This window comes from Gigantopelta aegis, unplaced genomic scaffold (genome assembly GCF_016097555.1).
Source record: "Gigantopelta aegis isolate Gae_Host unplaced genomic scaffold, Gae_host_genome ctg11299_pilon_pilon, whole genome shotgun sequence".
Lineage (NCBI taxonomy): Eukaryota > Metazoa > Mollusca > Gastropoda > Neomphalida > Peltospiridae > Gigantopelta > Gigantopelta aegis.
This window is the reverse complement of record NW_024532646.1, coordinates 1-7,906: the sequence shown is the minus strand read 5'-3', so window position 1 is coordinate 7,906 and position 7,906 is coordinate 1. Positions and strand designations below refer to the sequence as shown.

Here is a 7,906-nt window from a genome sequence, read left to right as displayed (position 1 = left end):
TTGACACAGTGCAGACTTGACGCCGTTAATGGTATTTGTGGTGCGAGGAAAGTTATCCTTAAGTTTCCGAAGTAGCATTAAAGGGTTTGAACTACGGAATAAAATGGGAGCCAGCTCTCGAGGGGTTTTCGAAATATGGTTCAAAATTTCAGTAATATGTTTTATCAGCTAATATTCTGATACGTCCTCCATTGGGGGACTCGAAAGTAACTGATTTGTTGAAAGGGAGGTGAGGTGACCGGGGGACGGCTCCGCCCTCCCCACGGTTGACCCGGTATTGGTCAGTACTTCCGGGAATGGCCCACCACTATTTTAAAGAAACCAAAAAACAGCTGAAGATCCAGCCTTTTTCTGCGTTGAGACAGCGCGGTATCTGTGCTCTTACACACCTACACACACAAGGTAACCCCCCCCCTCCCTTCACACGAGCCTAGCTGTGGCCAGACGACGCGCATTTTATAAAAAAAAAAAAAAAAAAAAAACCAAACCCCAAAACCCAAATGAAAAAACACACCAAAAAAAAACCACAGTAGTGGCCTCCAAAAGGATGCATTCATTGACGGAAGATAGTTGCTAAAACGCGATGTTTCGAAGACATGACGTCGTCAGAGCCACGTTTGAAAGAAGGTTAAAGCCAAGCCACGCAATGGGTTCTCTGAAAAGAGTAGGAGCCACCAAGGTAGGGACTGCAGTCGGTCAGGTAGAGGTGTCAGACGGAACGAATGAACCGACCGTTTGCCGTTTCCCGGAGAGACCCTCCGCGCTGCGCGCGGCGACGTCTGGAGGCCAAGAGTAAAAATTTGCCCAACGAACTCGCACGACGAGGAGGAAAACCTTGTCACTCGAGGAAGACCTTTGGGATATAGTAAAAAAGGGTTTCGAACCGGCAAAAGGCATCGCTTCTCGGCCTTTTGGCTAACGATCAAAGTCGTAGACCACACTGTTCTTATCAGCTCTAATATCCTGAGACGTTCCTCCATTGGGGGACATCGATAAGTAAACTGATTTTTTGAAAGGGCGGTGAGGTGCCCGGGCTTGCTCCGCCCTCACCACGGGTTGACCCGGTCTATTGCAGACAGCTTCCGGGATGGCCCCTTGTACTATTTAAAAAAGCCCAAAACAGTTGAAATATCCCAGCCTTTGCGTTGAGGGAGCTCGGTATATGTGCTCTTACACTACGTGATACACACACACACGATACCGTCCCCCCCCATCCCCTGTCCCACGAGCCTAGCCTGGTCCAGACCCGACACATTAAAAAAAAAAAAAAAAAAACAAAAAAAACCCCACCCCGAAAACCAATAATGAAAAAAAACAACAAAAAAAAACCCACCTGGCCTCCAAGATTTCATTCATCGCCGGATTCGTTGCATAAAATCTTTTTTCCTTGTTTCGAAGACATTGACGTCGCAGCCACGTTGAAGAAGGTAAAGCAAACTTTTCAAAGCAAGCAATGGGTTCATTGAAAAAGAGTAGTGCCACCATGGTAGGGACGCGCCCAGGTAGAGGTCATAGCGACGAATGAAACGACACGTTTGCCGTTCGCACGGCTGAAATGCGCTGCGCGCGGCGACGTGGAGCATGCCAAGAGTTCGCCTAAGAGTTTGTAATAATTTGGGCAACGAACGCACGTTGAGAGGCAACCTGTCACTCAGGGAAGGACCTTTTTGGGATTATAGTCGCAAAAAAAGGGGCGAAACCGGCCAAAATGCATCGCTTCTGGCCTTGGGCTTAGATCAAAGCGTGTAGTATCTGTTTGACCTACAGTATAATATTGGTTTTGGATTTCAACTTGGGACATCGATGTTATGCCACTTTTTAAAGTGGGGGTGTAGGTGCCCGGTGGCTTCGTCCTGGATCACATCAGGGGTTGAACCCCAGGTTATTGTCATGAAGATTTCGGATTCATGGTTTATGACACCTCTATCTTAAAGAATCCAAAAGTACACAGTTGTAGAAATATCGTTTCAAGTCCTGTGGTTGTGGAATTTCGAGCGCGAGTATATGCTGCTCGTACCACATCCTACACAACACCAGCAGACCCCCCCCTTGTTGACTTATTTTCCACGAGCCTAGCTTGGAGCCAGACGCGCAACATTTAAATAAAAAAAAAAAAATAAAACAAAAAACCCTAACCCAAAACGCAAATTGAGGTGGGTAACCAAACAACACAAAAAAATACACACATGGCCTCCAAAGATTTGATCATACACATATGAACGGAATGAGTTGCTTAAAAACGTCGATGTTTTTGGTTCGAAGTGATCACATGGACCGTCGCCAGCCACGTGGATTGAAGAAGGTAAAGCAAAGCCTACAAATTGTCGTGCAATGGGTTCAAGTGAAAAGAGATAGTCTCACCTCATGTAAGGCGGAACGAGCACAGGTATGATTTCTGATAGAGCTGACGAATGAAACGAACCCGTGTGCCTCGTAGCACGGCGAAAAAATGCGCTGCGCGCCGAGACGGTGGAGGCCAAGAGGTCTAAACAAATTTTCCCAACGAATACGGTCACTGTTGCCGAGAGGATAACCTCGACTCACTCAGAGGAAAGAACATTTGTGGACACTAGTAAAAATTTAATGGGTCGAACCCTGGCAGTAAAGGTAACATGAGTGCCTTGTTCTGGCGCATGTGCGTTCCTATAGAAAGTCAGTACAGAAAGTGTAGTATGGCTGTTGATTATTTACAGATTAATATCCCTTAGTACCGTCCTCCATGGGGGAACATCGATATTAAAACTGGGGATATGACAGGCGTCGGGGGGTGAAGAGCGTCTGCCGAGGGGCTTGTCCGCCACTCACCACGGGTTGAACCAGGTTATGTCGCCAGTAGTGTCCGGGTATTAGTGGCCCACTCCGGTAGTTTTCCTAAAAGGAAACCCAAAACTGTGGTTGGAGTGAAATATCTGCAGCCTTTGCGTGGAGAAAGCCGCGGGTATATGTATGCTCTTACCACACCCTACAGCACACAACCCACACCCACCCCACCCCTCCCCCGGTCTCACGTCAAAGCCTGCTTGTGCATGGACCCGCCACATTTGAAAAAAAAAAAAAATAAAAAAAAAAAAAAAAAAAACCACCCCAAAAAAACCAAAATGAAAAAAAAAAACACAAAAAAAACCACCCACACATGGCCTCCAAAATTTCATTCATTGACGGGAATCGTTGTTGCTAAAAAAACGCGATGTGTTCAGCCAAGACCATGACGTCGCAGCCACGTTCGGAAGAAACTGTTTTGTAAATGCAAAGCCAAAGCAATGGGGTTTCATCTGAAAAGAGTAGTGCACACCATCATGGTAGGGCGACGCGGCCACAGGTAGAGGTTAGAGCGACGAAAATGAAACGACCGTTTGCCCGTGTCGCACACGGCGCGAAAAATGCATTATGCGCGCGCGGCGAGACCGCGGAGGCCAAGAGTTAAAAAATTTGACACAAACGAACGCACGCCGCAGAGGAAAAAACCTGTCCCAACTCGGAGGGAAGGACCCTTTGGGAAGATAGTAAAAAAGGGATCGAACCCGGCAAAAAGCAATCGCTTTCCCTCGGGCCTTTTTGGCTCGAAGATCAAAATAGTGTAGTATATGTTCTTATCAGCTCAATATCTGATACGTCCTCCATTGGGGGGGCGACATCGATATTAAACTGATTTTTTGAAAAAGGGGGTGAGGTGGCCCGGGGGCTTGCTCCGGCCCCTCACCACGTGTTGACCCGGTTATTGCCAGAGTCCTACTCCGGTGAATGGCCCACCACTATTTTAAAGAAACCCAAAAACAGTTGAAATATCCAGCCTTTGCGGATTGAGAGCGCGGTATATGTGCTCTCACTACAGTATACCACACTTTACACACACTTTTTTTTCAACGTTACCCCCAAACCCATCCACTTTCCCACGAGCCTAGCTTTGGCCAGACCCGCACATTTCTAAAAAAAAAAAAAAAAAAAAAACAACCAACCCCAAAACCAAATGAAAAAAAAACACCAAAAACCAGACATATCCTCCAAGATTTCATTCATTGACGGAAAATCGGTGCTAAAACGCGATGTTCCCGAAGACATGACGTAGCAGCCACGTTGAAGAAGGGTAAAGCAAAGCCAAAGCCAAGCAATGGGCTCATTCTGAAAAGAGTAGTGCCACCATGGTAGGGACGCTCGCCACAAGGTAGAGGTAGAGCGACGAATGAAACGGACGTTTGCCGTCGCACGGAGAACGAAATGCGCTGCGCGCGGCGACGCAGGAGCGCCAAGAGTGTAATTTGCCAACGAACGCACGGCCGAGAGGAAACCTGTCACTCGAGGTAAGACCTTTGGGCTATAGAAAAAAAAGGGGTCGAAAACCGGCAAAAGGCCATCGCTTCTCTGCCTTTGGCTACGATCCCCAGTGTAGTATCCCGGTTCTTATCACCACCATATTCTTATGTGACACCATTTGGGGGACATCGATTATTAAACTGATTCGTGTTCATTATGGATAATGTGCCCGATTTTATTGACCAGTCCCTGGACTCCACAAATGGTGACCCGTTTCGCCATGGCAGTACTTCCGGTGAACTGACCCGTGACAACTATTTTATACTTAAACCAACCACAGTTGTTCGCTTGGATTCGTGCTGCGTTCGTTCCTCGAGCAAAGGGGAGCTTATTGGATCTGATTTTTTTTTCCGGTCGCCCCCCAGAGCACCCACGCTCGTGAGGTTAACACCGGTAAAGCTGGGTCGGAGACCCAGTGGCCACATGTGAAAACCCTTTCGGTTGTCAATGCGAATCCATTGCTACCAGTTTGGATAAAGAACCTTTTTGTGACTGATTTTTTTCACGTCATGGCTATGGAGAAGTTACAGCCAGTGCCTTTGACGGCGTCCATGTATTTTAAATGGTGTGAGAATCATACCCATTGCTATGTACGACGATCAGTTTGAAGAGATGAATTTCGCAGCCGAATTTTTTGGTTTTCCGTTTTGCCTTGTGCTGCAAGGTCGTTCGCCTGTTTGCGAAAAAGTGTAGTGCCGAGGTCCGAGCGGCGGTCACGCGCACAGTTGAAGGGGTTTCAGTGCGTGGAATGAAGTAATGAAAGTTGCGTCGCAGCGGAACGAAATAAATGCCCTGTAATTTGAGGAAGACCTGTGCAACAGAGAGGAAGAGGTGCGAAATTTGGCCAACGAACGACAGCCTGTAGAAAAAAAGTAGTGCGGTGCAATAGAGGATGAAGACTTGGAGGAGATAGTCCGGATAGGAGGAGTCGGATGGCCAAGACAGACGGAAATCGATCTGTCTCGGCGCTTTTGGCTAAAGATGAGAAAAAGTACCTTTCGTATCTGTTTCTTTCTTCGAGCTTGGAGTCTACTAAGTCTACTGTTCCTGTCATGTCTGTGTCGGTTCCTGTCAAGTCTGTGTCAGCTGTGGGTTCCAGTCGTGTTTCGGATCGAGTTTCCCCTGTGAGACCTCCGCGGTCGTCTGTGCCTGTGTCGTCTTCTGCTCCTGTCAAGTCTGTGTCTGTTCCTGTCAAGTCTGTGTTAGTGCCTGTCCAGTCTGTGTCGTCTATGAGTCCCAGTAGCGTTTCGCCGGATCGAGTTTCCCCTGTGGAGCCTCAACGGTCGTCTGCGCAAACCACACCTGTATCCATGGATGTTTCGTCTCCTCGAGTTCTCCCTGTGGAGCCTCATAAGTCTTCTGTGTCGGCTAAATCGGTATCGCATGCACGTGACTCGACTGAGTGTGTATCTGATGATATTGCGATGTGTCGCTTGGTAGTGTTTATCAGGGTGTTCGTTCGGATGCCCGTGGTTTCTTTCAAACTGATCAGGGGCGTTATGTTTCTCGTGAACTTGTTCAACGATACAGTTTGTGTTCAGATGTACAGAACAATTGTTTTTTAGAGACCAAAACATTTAAGAAACTTTCGTCTAGGAAATAAATTTAATGTAGTGGGGGAGGTGGGGGGGGGGGGGATATCTGGATGTGTATTTATAGTTCAAAGTTTTGTGGTTTTTCATGTTGCATTGCACGGCGAAACGACGATTTTTCATTGTGCGCGGGCGACCCCCCGCGTCCATGTGTCATTCATTCAGGGGTTTTATTTTACACAGGCTGACTTACAGCCTGTGGGTTTTTGTGAGGCGTGGAACTGCCTTAAGTTTCCGTTGTGGGTTTAAAGGGTTGTTCTACGGAATAAATGGGGAGCCCCTTTTTTGAGGGGTTACCTCGAAATAAAAAAAAAAAAAGTATCTGTTCTTATCAGCTTAATATCTGATACGTCCTCCATTGGGGGACATCGATATTAAACTGATTTTTGAAAGGGGGTGAGGTGCCCGGGGCTTGCTCCGCCCTCACCACGGGTTGACCCGGTATTGCAGTACTTCCGGGAATGGCCCACCACTATTTTAAAAACCCAAAACAGTTGAAATATCCAGCCTTTGCGTTGAGAGCGCGGTATATGTGCTCTTTACACAACCCTAACACCAAACAAAACCCCCCCCCCCTCCCTTCCCACGGAGCCTACTTGGCCAGACCCGCCACAAAAAAAAAAAAAAAAAATTAAAAAAAAAAAAAAAAAAAAAAAAAAAAAAAAAAAAAACCAAACCCCAAACAAAACAAAATGAAAAAAAAACACAAAAAAAAAAACCCAAACGGCCCCAAAATTTCATTCTTGACGGAACCGTTGCTAAAAAACGCGATGTTTCGAAGACTGACGTCGCAGCCACGTTGAAAAAGGTTTAAAGCAAAGCCAAAGCAATGGGTTTCATCCTGAAAAGAGTAGTGCCACCAGGAGGGACGCCGAACAGGTAGAGGTTGAGGACGAAAATGAAAACGAAAGTTTGCCCGTCGCCCGGCGAAAGGCGCTGCGCGCGGGGAGCGGGGGCCAAGAGTAAAATTTGCCCAAACGGAAACGACGCCGAGAGGAAACCTGTCAACCTGAGGAAGGCCTTTGGGATTAGGAAAAAAGGGTCGAACCGGCAAAAGGCATCGTTCCGGCCTTTTGGCTAAGATCAAAGTGTAGTACTGTTTTATTCAGTTAATACTGATAACGTCCTCCTTGGGGGAATCGATAAATTAAACTGTTTTTGGAAAGGGGTGGAGGGCCCGGGGCTTGGCTCCGCCCCCACCACGGGGACCCGGTTTGCAGTACTTCCGGGAATGGCCCACCACTATTTTAAAAAACCAAAAAACAGTTGAAAATCCAGCCTTTGGCGTTGGAGGAGCGGGTGGATTGTGCCTTACAACACCCTACACCACACACACACCCCCCCCCCCCTCCCTTCCCACGAGCCTAGCTTGGCCAGACCCGCAATTTAAAAAAAAAAAAAAAAAAAAAAAAAACAAAAACCAACCCCCAAAAACCAAATGAAAAAAAAAAAACAAAAAAAAAACACACATGGCCCCAAAAATTTCAATTCATTGACGGAAATCGGTTGCTAACAACGCGAGGTTTGAAGACCATACGTCGCAGCCACGTTGAAGAAGGTAAAGCAAAGCCAAGAAGGGCATCTGAAAAGAGTAGTGCCCCCATGGTAAGGGGACGCGGCACGTAGAGGTAGAGGACGAATTGAAAACGACCGTTTGCCGTTCGCACGGCGGAAAGCGCTGCGCGCGGCGACGCGGAGGGCCAAGAGTAAATTTGCCCCAACGAACCACCGAAGGAGAGGAAACCTGTCACCGAGGAAGACCTTTGGGGTATAGAAAAAAGGGCGAACCGGCAAAAGGGCATCGTTCTCGGCCTTTTGGCTAAGATCAAAGTGAGAATCTGTTCCCAAGCCTTAAAATTCTGAACTCCCTCCATGGGGGGAAATCGTAAATTAAAACTGATTTTGGAAAAGGGGGTGGGTGCCCGGGGGCGGCTCCGCCCTCACCAAGGGTTGACCCCCGGTTTGCAGTACTTCCCGGGAATGGCCCACCACTATTTAAAAAG

General features: G+C 47.5%; 3 non-coding genes and 3 pseudogenes across 3 annotated transcripts; all 6 read left to right on the top strand.

The window, feature by feature from the left end:
• Window positions 1-895: 895 nt before the first annotated feature.
• On the top strand, window positions 896-1,101 carry LOC121390984 (annotated as a pseudogene).
• A 611-nt stretch (window positions 1,102-1,712) lies between these two features.
• Window positions 1,713-1,926, top strand: LOC121390985 (annotated as a pseudogene).
• A 1,608-nt stretch (window positions 1,927-3,534) lies between these two features.
• On the top strand, window positions 3,535-3,755 carry LOC121390987 (annotated as a pseudogene).
• Window positions 3,756-6,179: 2,424 nt separating this feature from the next.
• Window positions 6,180-6,378, top strand: LOC121390983. The gene has a single exon (XR_005960327.1). It is a non-coding gene; the product is annotated as a U2 spliceosomal RNA (small nuclear RNA).
• Window positions 6,379-6,962: 584 nt separating this feature from the next.
• On the top strand, window positions 6,963-7,148 carry LOC121390988. Its single transcript, XR_005960329.1, has one exon. It is a non-coding gene; the product is annotated as a U2 spliceosomal RNA (small nuclear RNA).
• Window positions 7,149-7,703: 555 nt separating this feature from the next.
• LOC121390989 lies at window positions 7,704-7,897 on the top strand. Its single transcript, XR_005960330.1, has one exon. It is a non-coding gene; the product is annotated as a U2 spliceosomal RNA (small nuclear RNA).
• Window positions 7,898-7,906: the final 9 nt, after the last annotated feature.